Source organism: Xenopus laevis, chromosome 1S, assembly GCF_017654675.1.
Source record: "Xenopus laevis strain J_2021 chromosome 1S, Xenopus_laevis_v10.1, whole genome shotgun sequence".
In the NCBI taxonomy this organism is placed as follows: Eukaryota; Metazoa; Chordata; class Amphibia; order Anura; family Pipidae; genus Xenopus; species Xenopus laevis.
The window spans coordinates 35,147,622-35,172,137 of NC_054372.1; the positions used below are offsets into that span (position 1 = coordinate 35,147,622).

At 37.4% G+C, this 24,516-nt stretch overlaps 1 long non-coding RNA gene across 1 annotated transcript in view; it reads right to left on the reverse strand.

Annotated features, from left to right (window-relative positions):
* Positions 1–2,456: 2,456 nt before the first annotated feature.
* LOC108706623 overlaps positions 2,457–24,516 on the reverse strand; it is a 107,470-nt gene continuing 85,410 nt past the window's right edge. The window contains exon 3 of the long non-coding RNA XR_001934116.2: positions 2,457–2,727. This is a non-coding gene — a long non-coding RNA (uncharacterized LOC108706623). The remainder of the gene's footprint in view (positions 2,728–24,516) is intronic.

The window sequence follows — 24,516 nt, forward strand, 5'->3', positions numbered from 1 at the left end:
TTCTTTTGTACCCTAACGGTAAAGGTTTATGAATGTAATTAAACAGAATTTTCTACTTAGATAATGCTGGAACTGCTGTTGTGCCATTTTAAAGGGGATAGGTTTATGTCCTTTATCTACCCTTGGGATAATTCTCTGTGTCAGTATTTAGCTACTGCCCTAGTGGGAAAATATCAGCTGCTACTCCTACCAAGCTTTCTATTGAAATTTAATAACTATTTGCCCCCCTGAAATACGCCTATTTCTAGTGACAATCAGCAACTACTAACTTCTGTGCATCATACACGTCATTACGCTGTTGTTGAATGATGTCTACATTTTGGTATCCTTAATTACATACTACATTTACAAAGTCACTTAAAAAATGAATTGGAGCATCAGATTTTTTTGGCCTAAATACCCCGCAGTTGTGCAGTTAGTTGTGCAAGAGTTCTCTAAGATAACAACGTACCTGGCAAATCTTAACAATGTGTTTTCACCGGATGTGAAGCAGGGGATATTCAATACACCACCCTATTCCAGGTTTTCTATAATCTTTTGAAGGTGTAAAACCTCATTAATACATACAGCACATTTTTGTCGGGGAACAAGTGTGTTCGTTTATTATTAGCACATATTTACTGCATGAAGATGAGATATTTATCTTTGCAATCAAATACAATCCGTAGCAAAACAAATTAAAAAATAAACAAAAAAAATGTTTATTTGCTTTAAGCAAGTTTTGTCTTTCAACCTTTTTGAAACCATTGAATAAAATCTTTATGATTTAGTTAATTGTGAAGCATATCCTCTGTCTTTGCTTTATTGGCACATCCATCCTTCCAAGTTCATTTTAAAATGCACACTTTTGTGTTAATGAACTCTCTTTAGCAAGTCTCCTTTATATTTTGTGGCATGATTTATACATTGGTTTTATATTGTGTCACACTTCAGATATATCTCGGATTCTAATTTGGGCTTTGGGGGATTGCACAAAATATCTGCCTGTCACTTTCTTCATTACGTTATTAAACTTCATATGAAAATGCTCGCAGTTTTATTTATACGGCTGCAAAAGCCAACCATGTAAGCTTCAAAGAATCAGTGGTGAACAATTAGATAAGGGCACCATTGCAGATAATGCTACATGCTAGAAAATAAGAGGAATCCTAGTTTCAGGCTCTTTTCAGTCTTCAGTGTTGTCAGAATAAAGGCTGTTCTTTATTTATAAAGAAGATTTATCTGTTTATTCAAAGCAGAGTTTACATTCATTTCATGTTTTTTTTGTAAGTGGTTGGTAAGAAATATTGGCATAAGTTATGCTGCGGCTGTTCATCTAGAAAAATGGGAGCTGTCATGCAGGTTTCAAATGTGAAGCCTTGGCCAGTTGTACTAACAGTGCTCTCCCTTATCCAAACTGTCATGAAAAAAGGTTACACACTTTTTTTAAGAAGGAATGTATTTTAAATTTGCCCAGACACTGGAGTACCCTTATTTTACACATCAAATATCAGGAATATGTTATCCAGAATGCTCGGGACCTGGGACTTTCCGAATAAGGGGGCTTTTCTTAATTTGGATCTCCAGACTTAAATCATTTAAACAATAAAGGGGTGGTTCACTTTTAAGTTAACTTTTAGTATGTTATAGAATGGCCAATTCTAAGAAACTTTTCATTTGGTCCTCATTATTTATTTATTATTTGTTTGCCTTTTTCTTCTGACTCTTTCCAGCTGTCAAATGGGGGTCACTGACCCCATCCAAACAAATACCCTGTAAGGCTACAACTTTATTGTTATCACTACTTTTTATTTCTCATCTTTCTGTTTAGGGCTCTTCTATTCATTTTCCAGTCTCTTATTCAAATCAGTACATGGTTGATTTAGACCCTAACATCTAGATTACTGAAACTGCAAACTGGAGATACCTCAAAAAACCCAAATAATAAAAAATGAAAACCAACTGCAAACTGACTCATAATTTCACTCTACATCATACTAAAAGTTTTAAGGGCAGAGACACACGCTCAGATTCAGGGAGATTAGTCGCTCAGCGACAAATCTACTCTTCTTTGGGGCGCATAATCACCCCGAACTGCCTCCCGCCGGCTAGAATCCCCAGCGGGATGGCAATCGGTGCGCTTCAATTTCCGAAGTCGCCCGAAGTTGCCTAACGAGGAAACTTTGGGCAACTTCGGAAAACTAAGCGCTCCGAGTGCAAACTAAGCGCTCCGAGTGCCATCCCGCCGGCGATTTCGATTCTAACCGTCGGGAGGCAGTTTGGGGAGATTAGTCGCCCAGAAGAAGAGGTGCTTTATCACTGGGCGACTAAATCTCTCCGAATATGAGCGTGTGTATCTGCCCTAAAGGTGAACAACCCCTTTAAATGATCCCAATAGGATTTTTTATTTCCAATAAGGATTCATTATATATTAGTTAGAAGTCAAGTTAAATATACTGTGCTGTTTGCCAACGTACAGCTGAAAATTATATAAATTGGGTACAAAATTGAAGTAGATATAGCCTGCAACACACATTTATTTATTTTCTCACTAAATCTAGGATGTCTAATCTGCATCTTTCTAGCTGCTGATAAAATACATGTATAGCTCCAAGTGCTCATGAACAACCCTGACTGTTCCTGGAAGCTGACCAACATGAAGCTTGATAGTGTGGTTTCTTACCTTTGATACTGGTTATTTGTTCTGGAAGATTTCTACAGCCGTGGAAAGGAAATCACTTCTTGGTTCTGAGAATAAGAAAGAAATGCAATGCATTTTTAAATAATTCTCTTTTCATATATATGGTTCATATATATGAATATATATTTTACATGACACAGACAAATGGAGCTGATATGCAGTATTACTATGGAGCAAAGTAATCCTAGAGCAGGTAATGCTGCCTCTCATTGTTCTGGCACAGAGATCCCAGATCACATGTATATACAAAGGTATCAGTGCACCTAAAGACCACAATGCAGATGCATATCATTTATTTCAGTGGCAAAAGGGTGTGCTTGTGTGTGCCCGATACTACAATAAAATGTCCTCCATCTGTACCAGCCAATACAGATATGGGAACTGTTATCCAGAATGCTCGGAACATGGAGCTTTCTGGATAATGAATCTTTCCATAATTTGGATGTTCATACCTATAGTCTAAAGAAAAGCATGTAAACATTAAGGGGCCGATTCACTAAATTCGAGTGAAGGATTCGAAGTAAAAAAACTTCGAATTTCGAAGTATTTTTTGGGCTACTTCGACCATCGAATGGGCTACTTCGACCTTCGACTACGACTTTGAATCAAAGGATTCGAAGTAAAAATCGTTCGACTATTCGACCATTCGATAGTCGAAGTACTGTCTCTTTAAAAAAAACTTCGACCCGCTAGTTCGGCAGCTAAAAGCTACCGAAGTCAATGTTAGCCTATGGGGAAGGTCCCCATAGGCTTTCCTAAGTTTTTTTGATCGAAGGATATTCCTTCGATCGTTGGATTTAAATCCTTCGAATCGTTCGATTCGAAGGATTTAATCGTTCGATCGAAGGAATAATCCTTCAATCGTACGATCTCAGTATTTGCGCTAAATCCTTCGACTTCGATATTCGAAGTCGAAGGATTTTAATTCCTAGTCGAATATTGAGGGTTAATTAACCCTCGATATTCGACCCTTAGTGAATCAGCCCCTAAATAAACCCAATAGGCTGGTTTTGCTTTCAATAAGGATGAATTATATATTGGGTTGGATCAAGTACAATATACTTTTCTATTGTTACAGAGAAAAAGGAAATCATTTTTAACAATTTTAATTATTTGCATAAAATGGAGTCTGTGGGAGATGGCCTTTCTGTAATCTGAATCTTTCTAGATAACTGGTTTCTGGCTAACTGATCCCATACCTGCACTTCCAAATGACAATCTAGCCAGTCACCCCAAGCTATTCCCACCATTTATGCATCCCAAAAGGGCTGTAAAATATGTAGAACCCAACTACCTATGGTGGAAACTTGCATTAACAATGCCAGGGAGTGAACATATGGACATGGTTTCAGCGGAGGTGCCTATGGTTGGATGGACTGATTTCAGTGAAATACTTTCATCTATATAGATTGAAGATGCAGCATGTAAATTATAAATTGAAGGCAGAAGTTCAGCCCAGATAAATGGGTGTCTGGAACTCAACGAAGGGTAGCTAGTGTAGAACAAATTATTTATGTAGCCAGGAATGTGTCATACTAAGAACAAATTGAAATGCAAAACTTGGACATTTTCTCCTTGAATTAATAATCCAATCAACAATGTACAATAAAAAGCCTCAATTTATTTATTAAATACTATAGTTTCTAATTGCCAGCCCCAACACCCTAAACCCAACATTTCTCTATGGGTCCTACTTCAAAATAAAAATGTATTCTGCTTCAAGACTTTGCACATTGCCAGTTAGTGTTCCGGTTATAACAATGTAAAGAACAATCTAAAGAAAAAGAGTTGTTGACATTGAAATTTCATTGAAATATTAAAGTCTAATTTTTTAGACCAATTCATTGCCATTTTCCTTATCAGATCAAATATGGTCCAACACTTAAAATCACAAAATCTAGGAATAGTTTTAAAAGGGAAATAAATATCAAATGTCCCCACACTGTCTCATTTTGACCACTTATAATTAGGACCAAATAAATATAAATATTCCTGTACATATTGGGGATATTCACTTAAATGTAGGCATGGTAATCCTTTTTTCAAAGAAAGAGACATCAATGCCCAGTAGTAAGTTTTTTTTTCCTTTTGCACCTCCAAAACTACACAAGCTCATCCCCCATTTTTTCTACCTCTTAGGGTCTGGCCACACGGGCAGATTCATGGAGATTAATCAGGCGACAAATCTCCTTTTCTTCGCGGCAACTGATCTCCCCAATCTGCCTTCCACCTGCTAAAATGTAAATCGCCTGGGGGCAGGCACACAGAGCACTTCGTTTTCCGAAATTGCCCGTAATTGCCTCACAAGGAAACTTCGGGCGACTTCAGAAAACAAAGTGCTCCATGTGCCTGCCCCCAGGCAATTTACATTTTAGCTGGGGGGAAGCAGATTGGGGAGATTAGTCGCTGCGAAGAAGAGGAGACTAGCCTGGCGAATAATCTCCCCGAATCAGCCCGTGTGTCTGACCCTTAGAAAGATAACTCACACTAAACTCCTCCCCTATCACTCTTTCATTTTACTCATTCATTTCAGCACCTGTACTATTTTTTCTTGTGAACACAAGCTGGGTTCTTTATCACATTTGCTTAGGGTTGCCACTTTTTTCCGGGAAAAATTCTGGCCAGCGCTGAGAAGGGTGGGACCCGTGGAGGCAGATTGGTGGGGCAATGATGTGGGAAGAGTGTTGATGCAAAAGGGGGCAGGGCAGTGACGTAAGTAGGTGGACTGGGAGCCCTCAACAAAATATTTTTTGAGTATCAGCGACATGCCCCAGCTGGAAGCAGTGATTTGAGGCAGGTTGTGGTCAGCAAGGTATGGAATGAAATATTTACCAGCAAATACAATGCTGGTAAATTTGTAATCCTTTATATTTTTTGGCCCTGTGGATCCCTTTGAGTGCTGGAGTGGTTTGCCACTTCCTGAAGCTGAGGGTCTGGGGCTGGTGCACCTGGACCACTTGATCTACTAAGTGAGCAATTCACATTTACATTTATATTGATATTCTGGAGCACCCTTTTTTATTTTGTTTAAATTTGTAATCCTGGCCTTGGCTAGTATTTTACCATTCTGGCTGGACACATACGACCCAGGTCTCAACCCTACATCTGCTGTGTCTTCTAACATATCCTCTATGCTTTTTTTAAGTAACTGTGCCACAATACTGTACATACAGCTGACCACAATATGCAAATCTTCAATGGCAAGTGAACATTAGAATCTTTATTATATTAATGAATAGCTAGATATTTAGAGACAGTATATATATAATTGCATTGTGATTAGTGATGGGCGAATTTATTCGCCAGGCGCAAATTCGCGGCGAATTTGCGCGTTTCGCCGCCAGCGAATAAATTCGCAAAACGCCAGCGAAAATTCGCGGCAAAAATTCGCCGGCGTCAAAATTTTTTTTTAGAAAAAACGGACGCCGGCGCCAAAAACGAGCGCCGGCGTCGAAAAAACGGGCGCCGGCGTCGGAAAAACGGGCGCCGGCGTCATAAACGCGACGCTGGTGCCGTTTTGCGAATTTTTCGCCGTTTCGCGAATTTCGCGCGAAATTCGCAAATTTTTCGGCGAAGCGAAACGGCGCAAATTCGCCCATCACTAATTGTGATGAAAAAAGAATATGCCTTAGTGATACAGTCACTTGTGGGTATTAGAATAAGAAAGAGATTTTAAAGGACAAGGAAAGTTAAATTAAGAAGTAGCTAGAAATGTTGTACATTATGTTTTAGGCTTCTGTGCAAAGCCCCAGACAACCAAAGCCCTTTAGCAGAGAAGATCTCCAAAGATGCCCCAGTAGCTCCACATCTTCTTTTCTGCTGATTTACTGCACATGCTCTGTGCTGTTGTCACTTACTGAGCTTAGGGACCCACTCACAATATACAGTACACATAGAATAGAAATGTCACAGTATAAGGCTGATTAGTAATTAATACAGATAATTACAACATGGCAGCACAGAAACCAGTGCAACTAGCATCAGAATATAATAATCAGCCCTGTAGCATCATCTTATATTACAGACCAACCTAATTTTCTGCTGGATAATTTGCGACAACCCCTAAGCTTAGCTTTTCAACAGCTGCTCAGAGCCCACTGAACATGTGAGTGTCACAGACACATTCCAAGATGGTGACCCCCTGTGACAAGATGGAAGTCCTGAATCATTGCTGCTATTCATAAGCTGAAACTTTAGTCTAGTGCAATAAGTTCAGTGTATAAAACATTGCATTTTTAGCTCTATTAATTTTTAGGGTTTAGTTCTCCTTTAAACAGTTTTTCAAGACATCAAACTCTTTAAAGAAGCAGATAAAGAACATAAAGGCTACTTGTTTAAATACAAAACAATATGTATATGCCCTGGAGTAGCCGTGGCAATTCATTTTGCATTTGCTTCAGTTATCCACATTAGAATAAATGGGTTTATGCCTCCATGAGCATTTCCTGTGCCTGCCAAGAATATGTGCTATTAATTCATTTAATCCTTGTTTTGCTAATGAAAAAAAAAAAACGTTTTGTGGTAATCCCCGTTATCAGATAATGAGCAGAAACTAAAATAAGAAAGATTTAGCAATTTCCAGGTACCAAGTACATAGCATGCAATAATAAAATAAATATCCTTTTATTTTTAGTATAGTGTCTTAAAATCTGGATTTATATACTCACTTGTGCATTTAATGATTTTCTAGCCATAGGAACATGAAGTAGTTTGACATGGCATCAAGTTCTAAATGCCACATTTGTCCTCCAGACAAGCATGCTGAAAATACTTGACGACACCTCTTAGTGGATCACCCAAAAATGTCTATTTTGGTAGAGTACATATATATTGAAATGCCAGATGTTTATTTAACAGGTTTTCCGGTTTGTACAGCTGTCATTTTTAAATACATTAAATTCTGCATTTCTGGATCTGCATAACTCCACTGTAGTTTTTAGAGATTTTTCTTGCTTCATAACCGCGCCCTCTTAAAGGTACAGCAGGTTTAGCAATATATAAAAAAATATATATTTGGCAGAAATGAAGGGCTGACGTTATTTAACCTTCAAACTGGTAAGCCAGGAGTACTTGGCATCAAGGCATTTCCCCTAAATCACATCCTGTACTTTGGCCTGGACCAACCCCATAGGCACCATTTCAGACACCATCTGTTTTTATCTTGTCGGATGAAGACGCAGCATTCACATCCGACAGTCGTGTCATGTCGGATGGAAAATTTTACATGTAGTTTACACCTCTGGTTTTTGTATCAGTCCTATTGTATTTCAACCCACACGACAACATCAGACTTGTAGGATGCATTTTGTCGATACAACACCATCTTACAAAAGCGCTCGCCTAGTTCTACCCTAATTCGACTAGGGAATAGTCCAAATTCGATTAGAGTTTAAAAAAATTCAAATTCGAAATTTATCATGTACTGTCCCTTTTAAGAATTTGAATTTGACTATTCGCCATCTAAAACCTGCCGAATTGGTGTATTAGCCTATGGGGGATCTCCTACAATCAATTAGAAGTTTTTTTTTGGTGAAAAAACTCGAATCGAATTCGATTGGAATTCGATCCGAGTTAGCAGGTCGATTCTATTCACCCAAATTAAAAAAAATTCAAATTTTTTTTTCTGAATTTCGAGTTTATGGGAGTTTTATAAAAAATCATGAAAAATTAGATTTTCACGTTTTTCTTTTCAGATTTTTCATCCAATTTTCAAGTTTTTTTTGGATTTTTCACTGAAAACTCTGAATTTTGGTATTGCCAAAAACCCAGCGCACAAAATCATGCGGATTTCTCCCATTGACCTCGACAGGTCTGAGATGCCGGATTTTCAGATTCAGACTTTTCCATCCATGGGGTTTAATAAATTCCAAAAAATTCATGATTTTGTTTAAAAGTCAGATTTTATAAAAAAAAATCACGAATTTTTCATGATTTTTGCATTCGGGGTTTACTAAATAACCTGCTTAGGAAATGGCACACTTTATGATCTGTTATAAAGTCTCCATATTTGTGCAGCAGGAGTCCGTTAGCATTAGAAACTGTAACTAACAGGCTGAGATGGGACAGTCAGGTTGGCAAAGTCAGAGTTTTTTTGTGAAAGTACCATTACAATAGTATACATTATAGAATACATAATAAATCTTCCAATTTTGAGTTTTTATTCTAAATTCCATTGTAGAAAAGGAATCACAATTAAACTTGTGTGGGTTTTTTTGACAATCAAACATTTCTTTCCTTGATCAATAGGTTATTTATGAAAAAATCCAAACAATCACATAATTTATCAAAAAAAAAACTATTGCAATGAAGATCGCACTGTTGCATTTGCTTTTACAAAGTTAAAAAGTATAGTTGTTTGAATGTTGAAGATACACTGATCATTGATTGATAAATATCGATTTACTAGAAAAAATCTGGTACTGGAAAATTATTTTCGGATTTGACGCCACAAATTCTTCTAATTATTGTACGAAATCCAGCACAGATCATATCTTCCAATTGTAAAGGGGACATCTGCCATTGACTTCTACATGAACTTGGCAGGTTTGAGGTAGAGTACTTTTTTATTCAGACTTCGGGGTTTAATACATTTTGAAAAATTTTAGGTTTTTTTTTACAAAAACAAATGTTTGTCCCTATTAAAACTCCTACAAGAAAAAAATCAGATTTTAATAAATAACCCCTTTAGAGTCCTGCAGCAGGTTGGGTACCTGTGGAATAGCAGCAAAGCTGTCAGGACACCCTTTTGCTGCACCTGAGGAATATTAGGTCCTGTAGCCATCTGGAAGGTTAAAAAATGAAAATGTAAAGCTTCCCTCATTAAAATGGTCCATGGTGTGACATTAATTCTTGTCTCTGTGATGTTACTTCTCTGTTGACGTGACGCGTGTGCAGGAGTCAGGTTGGGTGTTCAAGCATGGGCAAAAAATTTTGTTAGCAGATTTGGGCCAGATAATCAGGTTTGGGTTTGGTGCAGGTCTGTTAAAACAGACCCAAGAAGGTCTCTACCTTCAGTTTCCCTCAAAAGGCCAACAATAGATCACTTCCTTCTTCTTTAACATTCCATTATCAACTAATATGGTATCCAGTTCCCCAGATTACATTTCCACAGCAGATAACTCAAGCATTGCCTGGGGAACATAATATACCTGAGAAAATTACCTATAAATTACACTATTAAGCATAATTCATTGCTTTGTTGAGCATCAGAGTAAAATGACAGATTTCAAACAGAAACAAGAATGGAGAAAGAGCAGAGAATGAACATCAAGTTAAATAGTTTTTTCACAGCGTTGACAAAGCAATATAAAACACAAATTAATTGTCATGTTTAAACAATTATGCCTTCTATCAAATCTAAGCAAACCCTTCATTTACGCATAAGATTCACTCTAAGTATGTGAGCAGGTAACCTGCCAATGTAAATGTAAACCATTTAAATATACATATATATTCTGTCTCTCTGTATATATATATATGTATATACAGTATATACAGTCTGAAAGTCCTTATCGCACACCGTAATATATATATATAACTGAGTCGATACCTGGGTGCTATCTTTACTGGCAAAATTATCCAAATAGTAAAGAAAGGGGTCGGCCAATTTTTTTAATGTAAACCATTAAATATGGAATTTTAACTTTTTCTTTACAAACCCTGGTGTGCATCTTTTTCTTTGATATATATATATATATATATATATATATATATATATATATATATATACACACAAACACTAGCCTGGTGCACACAGAACACCATGTAACTGCCTAGGTGCTGGTACAAAAAAAACATTAGTAATAAAGCAACAAAATAGACCGCACTCATAGGACTTGTATAAGTGAAAAAGAAAATATGTTTTATTCAACGTTTCGGCTCTTACTCGTCAGCCGTCCTCAGGAAGTGAAACCGAAACGTTGAATATAACACATTTTCTATATTACAAATATATTGCAATGACCTGGATATCTGAAGTCTTTTTGTAACATGCATGTTTTTAAGATTTATCAAAGGTCACTTTAAGGTTTTCTGCCATTTTCTTACCAGTTTGAATTTTAGCATATTAATAAATATGTGGTGTTTATACAAAGGACCTGTAGGTGTCACTGTGTACAGAGTACTTTCTAGACTAGTTTAAAGTATTAGAGTTGAAGTGTAATGGCTGCATGTCACAGTCGGCACCCAGAATCTAGAACCAATGCTAGCCTCCCTGGTCTCAGCTCTTTCTTCTGCCTTTAACAGCCGCCTTTCACCTCAGGAGTAGCCCTCGGCTAATTGGATGTCGCCAGGTCTTATAAAGAGAGGAGCCAAGCTAACGGTTCTGGACGAGCAAAGGGGCACGAGCCCAGCAAAGGCTTTTTGGGCAAAAGGTCACAGTTCAAGGAGCAGGCAGAAAGCGTAGTCAAAACCAGGCTGGGTGGGTGTAGGCAGAAAACTAGTGGGCAGGGGTCAAAGCCGGGAGGTCAACCAAGAATGGTCGAGACAGGCACGGGTCGGAATACAGATGTCAGAATAGTCGGTTACCAGGCAGAGGTCGGGATCACAGAAATCAGGAATAGTCAGGCAGGCAGGGTCAAAACAGGAATCAGAACACATGTGAATTCAGGAAAGCACCCAGGAACTCTCAAAAGATGAACCTAATAAAGGGCAATGAACACAGTAAAAAAGTCCTTTTAAATACATTGGAATTTGGCATGCTGACGTCATCACGCCAGCCACAGTGCGCCTATAAATAAGGAAAATGCGAGGACTAAGAAGCCGGCACAGAAGAGGATGGGATGCAGCATGGCGGTGCGTCGCCGCCGCGAGCGCAGCGGGCGTTGCTGCCGAGAGCGCATTGGGCGCCCCCACCGGCCCACAAGACCACCAGGGTGAGTGTTTCTTACACTGCGTGAACCTGTTAATAAAGCACCTGGGCTACCAAAACATAACAAAACACTTTCCTGATAATCTGGGAAGTGTTTAAAGAATTGGCTGATTTACAAAAGCATTTGACAATTTTGTACCTTTTTGTCAGAAAGTGTTTGCCATCTAAAACCAGCTGAATGAAATTTTTTCCTCCAGGCAAGGCTGTGGTGAATGCTAACATCTGACTGATTCTTAAAGTCACAGAAAACATGGTGTTAATTTTAATGTCACACAAGTGTATGAGCAAATTTACAAACAGGTGCAGTGCTTTTTCCCACATTGTTTCGATAACGCTCATATTAAAAGAACGGTCAATCTGCCTCCCCTGTCTGTAAAAAGAGCCAAAAACAAAAGCACCACATGCACGCCTAGTTTTGTACTGGGTCTATTTTTTATCCTTCCCCTTTTATCATGCCTTTTAAATTACAAATGTATACAGCTGTTTAAAAACAAAATCTCTAACATTATCGTAACTCAAAATATCCTACTAGTGAGCAAAACGAAATGAATGTGGAATTTAGACAAAGGTCTTTGACTAGGCTAAACTGTCTTGGAAACATAGGACCATTGGCACCTTATTATGATTGCACACAAACGGATCAACCCACTTAAAAAGTCACATACCATTGTGGATGAAATGCCCATAAAATATTTGCTGTATGTGTGGTGCATGCTGTCCAACATGCAAGAACTGTAAAACTACAGCCTTTGTATTCCAGCAATTGCCAGTGTCTAAAGGGTTAAACTTTCACTGGGAATTCCTTGGATTTCAATTCCTGCTGTAAATGTCTGGTCATTCGTAACAAGCACCGCTGAGATATGGTTTGGTTTCTACAATAGAGTAATACAAATTCAGCTTGCTTGGGTATTGCCAACGGCAATTTAATTTTCTTGGAATAACATCAAAAGAAAGATAAGCTGTAGAAAGCAAGAGAGTTGTTTCATCCTAAACTGAACAAACACATTTTAAACTTTTTTTGGTGAAAAACTGATATGCTCTTTTTAAGTACAAAACTGTGTGTATTTAATTAATGTGCAGTTATTATGTTGCATATTATTTTACGGAGAAGCAAGAAAATGGTCATTTTTAGTCAAGTCACGAAAAATGAATACATAAACAAATGTATTTTCTGTGAACCAACAATTTGCCCCCTATTTATTAAAAAAAGAACAGAACCAAATCATAAAGTCTAATAATGGTGTGCTGTTAAAGATCTTATGTAATGATACTCTTTAAACTGTATAATAAAATGGTTTATTCAACAGGTGGTTCAATTTCTCCAGTGTTTTTCTTTTATAATTCGTGTCAGACTGGGGTGTATGAGCCCACCCACCCTGGTGCCCCCACCCTAGTCACAAGCCTCCCCACCCTTGATATAGCTAAATCTGACCCCCCTCCCACCTGCGCACATTTTACACTTTCCTTGCCGCAACCGGGATGGGGAGAACCTGCAGTATCCACCAGGGAGTGAGGGTCCTGGATCAGCAACAAGAATTTTCCTGGTGTCCCACCAGCCCAGTCTGACCCTGTTTATAATTCCATTGAGCATCTACATTTATAAACATTTATATACATTTGACATGTAATTGTTCTCAACACACCGGCAAGCCATAGTCTAAGACAAAATATTTACATTTTAAGCATAACATAGTTTAAATTTTTTACAATTCCACCAGTCCAATCCTTATCCTTACCCTTTCACTCCTCTTCATTTAAGTCATTACTCCCACATACCTGACATTAAATAGGACATTAGGGCACATTAACACCCAATACCACAATTGTGAGTGTGCACATTTTCCTTGTGGTCAGTTGCACAAAGAATCCCATGCATTAAAAGGAACTTGTGTAAAAAAAACCACCTGTGTAGCACAGTTGCGTTGTACAAATAGGGAGCATATGTCACTCGCACTGTATATGCCAGAAATGACGCCTTTTAGAAGCCATCAGCCAATGATTGTCTTGGTTGGAACTATTAAATCATCACATAGAATTAGAAGCAGGCATTACAGCCAAAAACATCAGATCAACAACATCAGGCCACATGTGGCTAGTTTTAGACTGGTCCAGTCTGCATCTGTGCTTTACACATTTTCTGTTTTAATTCTAAAGAAAAACAAAGCCTTCTTTTTGATTATCATATCAATGAAAAAATCATCATCTATCAATTTTCTTGTTCTAATCCACCAATCATTTTCTTTGTATTCATGCAGCATTCATTTTAGGTCAAATGTTAAAGCGAACTATGGAACTATGGAAAATAAATCTGCATAATATTGTTGTCTTTATATGAGCTTTGCTAACATGACTGCATTGTCTTCCACAAAACGTATCCCCAACACTTCACATTACAACACCGCAGAAGGCCTTGATATGAATCGATGCCAGAGCAAATAATTGAACCTGGAGGGTACTCATTTATTTAAGGAGAAACAATGTGCATTAAGTAGGTACTTCAACTACTTTGCATGTATGCTAAAACATTAAACTATAAAAAGAGGGGTCAATAAATAAATACAACAAAATATATACATACAGTATATATGTCTATATAGAATGAGTGAGAGCTCCATATGTGTGTGTATGAGGGGTGAAGTTGTTATATACAGAATAAAGAACAAGAATTTGGACCAGACTGATAACACTGATAAATATATATAGAGAGAGAGAGAGAGAGAGAGAGAGAGAGAGAGAGAGAGAAAGAGAGAGAGAGAGAGAGAGAGAGAGAGAGAGAGAGAGAGAGAGAGAGAGAGAGAGAGAGAGAGAAGACAACAGAATATTCATTCTTCTAGTTACACATGATTACTGTGTAAATCCTAAGGAGAAAGATATAGTTCTGTAAACTCGTGTCCGCTGCGATTTCCTAAGCATGGGATTTATCTATTCATCAGTCTGGAATTGCCCTCCCTACGGTGAGACTCCAAAAAGCTGGTTTCTGTTATTGTGTTTTCATTCAGCATGTCATCCAAGCTGTGCAATATTCTTTAAACACAAAAAAGTGATAGTATGGTAAAACAAAATAAATGTGTTAGGGAACTCAATGTTTGCATAGCATTCAGTATAGCTGTAGAAATGTGCTGGTTATGTGTGAATATTAATATATATATATATACACACACACATGCTATACATATTTTTCCAATTGTATATGCCCATATACCGTATTATCCTAAAATGCAAATTCCAGAGTCATTGTTTGTTTATGCAATACAGTATTAAAGTTCTGTCTGAATCTGTGCATTTACATATGTCTCCCTATCCACATTTAGAAGGGAAGCTTTTTGGGATTTCGGATTTTTCTTATTTTCATTTATTTTTATTATTTCCTTTGAAAGTCGTCCACATAATTTTCACGACAGAATACATGTCAATTTCATGGCCATCTGGCTTAGAACAGAAAACTATTGTAACGCTATTCTGGGCTATTCACACCAACAATCACTTTCCAGCTAGTGAGCAGAACATGGTTACATTTGGACTCACACTTCAGGATCAGGGCCTTCACTAAGTGGAAGCATTCCCTCTAAGGTGTAGCGCAACTACAACACTCAGGCTACTGTGCATTCAAAATGATTGGGCGCCAGTCAAAGATAATGTCCCCAGGTTTACTCACGTATACAGATGAGGTATTAGCACATGACACACAGTCACATCAGGCATTAGGCAATTTTGCAGATTCAGTACGCCATTCCCATACAGTGCGCTGTTCAGGAAGCCACCTGCTACCTAACATCCCTCCTCACTGAGGTCCCTGCACTGGAGGCACTCACACAAAGCCTCTGGGAAGCTAATCCCTACTGCAATTCCTTGTTGGAGCTTCAGCTGCTCTTTCTCTCTTGCCTTTCTGCCTTTCTCTCCTAGAGAGACAATTACAAATCGACCCTGTTCTCGCTAATCCTCAATCACAGGGTTTCCTGCTCCCCGAATTCTTCTCCAAAACACATGGTCCTTTCTAAGCCTAGCTATACCCAGGCCCCCCTGGGCACATCCAGCCGGATCACCATCCAGAGGCCAAAGAGGAAGAGGCCACTCCTTACACACACTATATTGCAGTGTGGCAGGAAGTTGTCATTACACCTCTTGGTCAATAACACTGAGCTAAGGGAGGGGCCTTAAAGCCATAGGGGCAGATTAACCCGCTATGGGCCCCTACACTATTTGTGCGTTTTTGTTTGGAAAACAAATTGTCATGATGTATATTATTTATGTATGAACATTTATGAAGGAATCAGAAAAAAATCTGAAAATATTGTCTCCAAAAATGAGTATTATCAATTATCAGTTAATTTGCAATACTTGTTTTCTTTTGGTTGTGTATAGGGATTACATCAATCTGGCTTTCCTGGTAACTGTTTGCCCTGGGGCTTCTCAATAAATTCAGGGTGTGCAAAAAATGTTGTCATCGTATAGTTGGGTTTTACTTTGTGAATCAACCTATTATGTCTCTGTGTATGAATACATAAAGGTATGGGATCTTTATCTGGAAACCTGTTATCCAGAAGGCTCAGAATTACAGGAAGGTTACAGGAAGGCCATCCCCCAACTTTATCCCAACTAAGATTTACTGAATCCTTATCGGAGGCAAAACAATCCTTTTTGGTTTATTTAATGTTTAAATAATTTTTTCATAGACTTAAGGTATGGAGATCCAATTTTTGTCCTTATCTGAAAAACCCCATGTTCTAAGCATTCGGGATAACAGGTCCATACTTGTATTATTACATTAATACATATATACTATATCCAGGCAGATAATTACAATATATGGCTGCTTCTGTTGTGTTCTTGCTACAAATGCAGCTTAAATCTAGTGAATAGAGTTTTGGTTCAGTTTTGTCATGTGATCTAAATGATGATTATGTTCTCCTGCCATTATGAAGCACATTACAAGTCTTTCCTATGACCATAAAGAAACATATCTCTAAGGAAACTGAATGGGTTAAGTGTGTGCTCAATGGAAGCAGAGCTTAAACGTTTTACTAATTGGAAGGGTGTTTATGGCGATGACATCAATACAAAGGCCATGTTCTCTCAGGGAGTTTAAACTGTAGTCTATGATCTTATTCAGCAATGAGTTTTTTCCAGTGATGTATACTATAGCGTGTAAGCGTATTCAGTATCTGCAAACAGTCCTTGTTTCAGTAAGACAATCCCAGGCTAGACATTCTAAATAGAAGGGTGGTCAACAAATGATTCAGCTGCCCTCAGCAGGTCAACCCTCAAGAGCTTCAAGGCTGTCTGCAAGTAGCTGTTCATCAAACACACATTGTGTTCACACCAAACTCTGATTCAAAGCTAAATTGTTCATTTGCTGCATCATATACAGGCTTTTAGCCAAATAGCAGATCAATGAGTAACTGGTAATGAAACAAGAAAACATGCTCATTGAAATGCACATATTTAATAGATTTTGTCTAATGGAACAAGGCAGAATTCATTACTATAATGGGGGAAAAATATGATAATTTGTCTGTAACTACGAAAAAACGTGATTGTAAGTAAAAGATCCTTCCTACAAGTGGTCATTTCATGTCTTTCAGCAGATTAAAACGATTCTCGAAATAAGATAATCTATTGGTGGGAACTAATCTAGCATTTGTTTGCAATTGATTTTAAAAGGTCTGCATTTTGAAATGTGGTTTTCAGATGGTAAAGCTTCACAACATGTGCTGCTACTTACTATAATAACAAAATGACTTTCCCATTCTGCAAGTCCCACAAATGAATGGAAGGACTTTGATATATAGTACTGCTTTACTGGCCTTTTTTTTTTTGTCTTTTTCATAAAAAGTATCATAAAGGAAAAGGAAAGGCTAAAATTAAGTAAGCTTTATCAGAAAGGTCTATATAAATACACAAGTAAACCCTCAAAGTAATGCTGCTCTGAGTCCTCTGTCAAAAGAAGCACTGCATTTCTTTCCTTTTATTGAGTACACATGGGCTTCTGTATCAGACTTCCTTCTATCAGCTTAAACATCCAGGGCTAGGGCTTGAGCATGCTCAGTTTGCTCCTCTCTCCCTCCCTTTCTGCCTTTCCTCCTCCCCTCCCTGCTGTAATCTGAGCCCAGAGCTATGAGTGAGCAGGGAGAGACTCAGGCAGGAAGTGATGTCAAAACAAGCTAATATGGCAGATGCTATCCTAAACAAACAGAGAGAGCTTTTAGAGCTGTTTACTCAGGTATGGTAAAGCATTCTGCAGAATAAATATAGTTTTACAGCTTACAGTGTGGCTAAGCTATTGTCAATAAACTTCTTTGGGTAGCTTTCCTTCTCCTTTAAGGACAACAGGCATTTTTTATCATCAAGGAAAGAGATGAAGTCATTGAGGGAGATGTCAAACAAAGGGGAGAAAACATAATGATTGCTGCAATGTCCGACTTGAGGTTCTTTAGCTGTTGTTAAATGGAAGCTCTAAGTATCATTTAACATTGAAGGCACTTGAAATGATGCTGAATGATTATATACTGCTGTTAAAATATATCTTATTATAGTAGACGTGGAAAACTGGAAGGGAGTATAAAAATACATCTTGTTATAATAGACTTGGGAAACTGGAAGTAGATATAAAAGGGAAACTCCATCAATTATTTTTGGATAACCGAATGAAAGTGTAATTGTAAGCAACTTCCCATTATGTTACAATTAATTAGCAATTTTCCTTGGTTTTCCATTGGTTTCATTAGCCTTTACAGCAAGGATCTGATTTCCTTGCCTGACTCAGTCTTGGGGATGACATGGGGGGATTAGACTATTGTGTCATCCTTTCAAAGGGGTTGTTATTAAATTAACTTTTAGTATGATGTAGAGAACGATATTCTGATACAATTTGCAATAGGTTTTAATTTTGCGGTGTTTGATATATTTCACTTTTTATTCAACAGCTCCCCAGTTTGCAATTTCAACAATCTGGTTTCTAGGGTCCAAATGACCCTAGCAACCATGCAATATGAATAAGAATTCATTTTTAAAATTAAAATAAAAATATGAGTATTAAAAAGTAGCAATAACTATACATTTGTAGTCTAACAAAGCATGTGTTTTTAGATGGGGTAAGTGACCCCTATTTGAAAGCTGGAAATAGTCAGAAGAAGAAGGCAAATCATTAAAAAAGTTTAAAAAATGTATATTGAAGACCATTTGAAAAGTTGCTTACAATTAGCCATTCTATAACATAATAAAAGTTAGCTTAAATGTGAACCACCCCTTTAATGAGTAGGAGAATTTAAAGGGGACCTGTCACCTTGAGAAATAATTCCAAATCCTATTTTATTATGTTAGTCAATCAAAATTAATTTAACTTACACTATAAAAATGATATAAATGTTATTCTTTTTTTGTATTGGAAGTTACAATCACAGGCAGTATGCAGGAGCCATTTTGTGGACACTGTTAATAAGGCTTTGTGCCAGAATGGGGGACCTGATATTCATGCCTATGCGCTGGCTACACAATTAGATGATGAGGAGAGAGGGGAAGGTGGAAAGTGCCATCTAGGAAGAGAAGAATGGAAATTGAAAGTATTTGACTACCTCGCCTGTATGTCTAAGGCATAGAGAAGGGTCAGGCAGCATATGATTGACAGCTGAGACTTTTAGGCAAGTTTATACAATAGGTATGCAGTGTCAGACTGCCCCACCAGGATAACTCCCGGTGGGCCCAGATGTCAGTAGGCCCTCTTGCTTTTAACCATTTAGCCTATTTCATGATCATTCTCCATTTTTTTACTGGAAATGGAAGAATATAGTAAGTTGATATAAAAGACTAGGAGAATAAAGACGTTGAGTGAGGAGGAATAATAGTTTGGAAAGTGAGCCCATGGTCTAAGGTTTTCTGGTGGGCCCCTGGCACCCCAATCCGACACTGCAGGCATGGATGTTTTAAATTTAAAAAAAGTTTCATGTTTAATTTAAAAATGACTTTTATTATACAGCTTGTTTTTGTCAAGGTGACTGGTCCCCTTTAAATACTACTCTAAAATTGGATTACCAAGATGGTAAAAGCAAACCGATAATTTACAATGGGGTGTGAAGGGACTGTCAAGGTGCAGAAATGCAAAAAACAGGCACAAAGCTTCCTCTTACAAGGGAATATAGAGTCCTGTACTTAGGGGCCGATTCACTAACTTCGAGTGAAGGATTCGAAGTAAAAAACTTCGAATTTCGAAGTGTTTTTTGGGCTACTTCGACCATCGAATGGGCTACTTCGACCTCCGACTATGACTTCGAATCGAAGGATTCGAACTAAAAATCGTTCGACTATTCGACTATTCGATAGTCGAAGTACTGTCTCTTTAAGAAAAAACTTCGACCCCCTAGTTCGCCATCTAACAGCTACCGAAGTCAATGTTAGCCTATGGGGAAGGTCCAAGTTTTTTTGGTCGAAGGATAATCCTTTGATCGATGGAATAAAATCCTTCGAATCGTTCCATTCAAAGGATTTAATAGTTCGATCGAAGGAATAATCCTTCGATCGAACTATATGCGCTAAAATCCTTCGACTTCGATATTCGAAGGATTTTAATTCCCAGTCGAATATCGAGGGTTAATTAACCCTCGATATTCGACCCTTGGTGAATCGGCCCCTTAGTATCTGTTTAGGGCACAAAGTTTGCCCAGGTGCAGTAACCTATAGCAACCAATAAGATGTTTGCTTTCAAGCAGGTGATGAGCTGCTACCTGCTAATTTTTTTACTATGAATTAGAACAGTAGCAAACTTTGTAATGCTATTACATAAAACCCATCATTTCTATAGATTGGCTTATTTTGTCTTCACTTAACTATCTTTCATGGCATAAGACCCCTTTTTTTAAATGCTATCTTATTTAAGAAAAAAAGGCAACAAAATAGAAAAAAAATTGCATGCCAGAGAGAATCACATTCTTCAATTCATTTTAATGAAGCTAAAAAACTGGGAACTTGGGGAAAAAATAAAGTTGTTAAAGACTATCTCATTGACCTCAACAACTTTTACTTGCCAAGCTTTTTTGGCAACTTTCTTACAGTATTTTTCATGAATAATTTCCAACTATTCGTGGTTTCAGAAAATAGTTGTGCATATTTTACAGGTCTGTTTTTTTTCTCTGCATTTTCTCAGCCCCATAGAGCCAATATTATAAATATGAAGTAAGGATATAAATACAAAAAAGCTGGTATATTATTTCTATACTTTTGGTGAATTCTACCTCCGTCTTACTCCCACCCATTGAATATGCTGCATTTACTGTAGACATTTTTGAAATAATACAGTATTTAATTATAACATCTTTGACTCAAATTCTTTGTACTACAGGTATGGGACCTGTTATCCAGAATGCTCGGGACCTGGGGGTTTCCGGATAAGGGATCTTTCCGTAATCTGGGTCTTCATGCCTTACGTCTACTAGAAATTCATTTAAACATTAAATAAACCCAATAGGCTGGTTTTGCTTCCAATAGGGATTCATTATATCTTAGTTGGGATCAAGTACAAGCTACTGTTTTATTATTACAGAGAAAAAGGAAATCATTGTTAAAAATTTGGATTATTTGGATAAAATGGAGTCTATGGGAGACAGCCATTCCGTAATTTGGAGCTTTCTGGATATCGGGTTTCCAGATAAGGGATCCTATACCTGTACTAGGAGCCTAGACTCTTTTGAATCAAGAAGAGTTATGGACAAAGGATTCAGTCAATAAAGAAATTGGTCATATCTATACAGGTATGTGATCTGATTATCCAAAAAGCTCCAAATTACAGAATGGCTGTCTCTCTCATATACTCCATTTCATCCAAATAATTAAAAAAAATTAAAATAATTTCCTTTTTCGCTATAATAATTAAAAAGTACCTTTTACTGGATCCAAGCTAAGATATAATTAATCCTTCTTGGAAGCAAAACCAGCCTATTGGGTTTATTTAATGTTTACATGATTTTCTAGTAGACTTACGGTATGAAGATTCATGTTATGGAAAGATCCATTACCTGGAAAACCCCAAGTCCTGAGCATTCTGGATAACAAATCCCATACCTGTAGTTCCAAATGACTGCGCTAGAGGTACTGGCTTATCCCCAAATTCACTAAATTGATCTGTTCATATGAAGGAACTAGTGTGTTGTATTAAATGAGAAAATATCACGAGCTGTGATTCAATGAAATTAGCAGCAGCACAAGCAGAAATCTAATCATTAGAATGTTTAATCAATACATTCACTATGATACCATCCTCAGGGGATACTGCTGGGATATTTTACAACTGTTATTTACTCAATATAACAATGAAGGTTTCCAAAATTGTTTAACAATTTAAAGTTACTAAAATCTAAAGGAGTGCAGTGGCATTATCTACATTTACATTACCTATACACTTTGAGGCACTTTTATTAAAGGTCGAATTTCGAATTCATGTGAGTTTTTTTAACTCTATTAAATTCAAATATACTTGAAATTCGATTGGGGGGTTATTTAATAAAAAAAATCTAATATCTAAAACTCGCCCAAATTTTATCGACTGGAAAACTCGAATCGAATTTGAATCAAATTCGACTATTCTTGATTCGAGTTTTTTCTCTGAAAAAAAATTGCAATGTCAGGAAGGCTACTAACATGTCCAAATTGGTCCCTGGACCTCTCCCATTGACTTATACATGAACTTGGCAGGTTTTAGGCACAAATTGGAGTTTTTTAAGGGCTAGAGTGTGATAAATCTCGAAATTCCAATTAAAACTCGAATCGAGTTTGGATAATTTACAATTTGAATTTGACTGTAAAAAAACAAAAAAATTTTAAAATTAGACCCTTTATAAATCTGCCTCTTAATGGGGTAGATTTATCAAAGAGTGAAGTTAGAGATGGCTGCAGTCCGCTAGAGTGAAATTCCACCACTCTCCATTTCTATGGGATTTTTAAAAGAGTATTTATCAATGGGTGAAAGTGAAAATCCACCCTTTGATAAATATGCCAAAATCCCATAGAAATGAATGGAGGGCGGCGGAATTTCACTCTAGCGGACTGCAGCCATCTCTAACTTCACTCTTTAATAAATATACCCCTATGTATTGTTGATAGACTCTTCATTCTATATTTAGCTAGTGGGGTCACAGGACAACATGTGTTATGGAAACCATATTTTAAGCTGATCACCCAGTCACCTCGATACTTAAAAATCAAACTCTGTGTAACTCCAAAAATTTTGCATGAGTTCACCCAAACCCATTTGCTACTAAAGAAAGTTTAAACAGAATGCTTAGAAAACCAGATTACAAGCAGGTGAGCGCAGTTCTCTACAAGTCACATATTTTCACCCATTTTGGTCCAGCATGTGTCTTTGTAAATCGGACACACAACCAGGATAACTGTAGATAATCAACTTAATTAATTTATTCTACCTTATAATGAACTTATACTAGCTTCTTGGCAGAAAAATATCATGCTGGGAATACTCAAAATAACTGCAATTGTGCACAAAAATGTCTTTATAGTTATTACAGAAAGAAACTGCACATGTCTGAATTTACTATAATAACTATAATCAAGGTGGCTGCATCTGGCGTTCTGGCAAAAACATTTTCAGAAAAACAATCCAAATGATTTCTTCTCCGTAAATACAAAAGAGTTAAATTTTGACACCCATAATTGGATCAGCTTGAAGGGACAGTAACACCCACAACTTCACTGAAATGTGAATAGCACAGGAAAGCAGTAACATTAGATATACACTTTTGGAATAACTATGTAAAGGCTACAAGCAAAGTTAAATAATTGTTTGTTCCTGGTGATGTTTCTTTTCGGCCATGACCAGTTGCTTTCAATTACAATGCTCCCAATTATATAAGGTCCTTTTAGCCATCTGGCTACCAACCTTGCATGTTTCATTAAAAAAAAAAAAACATGCTAAAACAAGGCTTGTGGGAAAAAAAGAATAGTGGGATAAAGAATCGGACAATACAAGTGGTAGAGATTCAGATAATTAAAATGCACCCAGACGTTACAATTAGATGCTAGTGAATAATTTAGCCACTACGGGGTGTTCAAATCTTAGAATAGAGTCTGATTGGGTCAAGGGTGGGGGCAATTAGTATGAGCCATTATGCCTAGGTTTGGCTTAACCTGAAAGGGACAAATCTTGGAATGCAGAAACTTTTATATAGTAGGTATGGTATCCGTTATCCGGAAACCCAGTATCAGAAAGTTCTGAATTATGGAAAGCCTGTATCCCATAGACTCCATTTTATCCAAATAATTGAAATCTTTAAAAATGATTTCCTTTTGCTCTGTAATAATAAAACCGTACCTTGTACTTGATCAAAACTGAGATTAATCCTTATTGAAAGCAGAACCAGCCTATTGGGCTTATTTAATTTTAACATGATCTTCTAGTAGATTTACGGTATAAATTTCCAAATTACGGAAAGAACATTTACCCAGAAAGCCCCAGATCCCGAGCATTCTGGATAACAGGTTCCATACCTGTAGCTTAATTTAGGTGCAGGCAAAGTTTATTGGCTAAGGGTGTCAGGTGTAACTAGTCTTTAATTAGAGGAATCACTATGTGTTCTATGTCTTTGGACCACACTTGCTGGAGGGGGTGGTTGGTGCCGGAGAGCCCAAGATGGCGGTAGGCCTCTGCAAAAAGGTTTAAAAAAGGAATCTGTAATACTGTAGTAGGAGTCAGATGAGGGTAGTTTGTAATAATGCCTGAGGCTCCAATGAGGAGACCAGAAGGGTTATTGTATTGGCTCATGGATAGTAGATCCCTGGAGTAAGTCACCATTGTATGCACCCATGCCAGTGCCCAATACTATCCAGGAAGTAATGTGTGTGTAAAGACAGAGTTTATGTAACACATGCTCTACAGGGAGTTGCAGAAACATCAAACTCATCAAGTCCAAGTTGGGTAAGAACTAGCAAGGTCCTAGGCTTAAAAGAGTGGTCCGTCTTATAAATA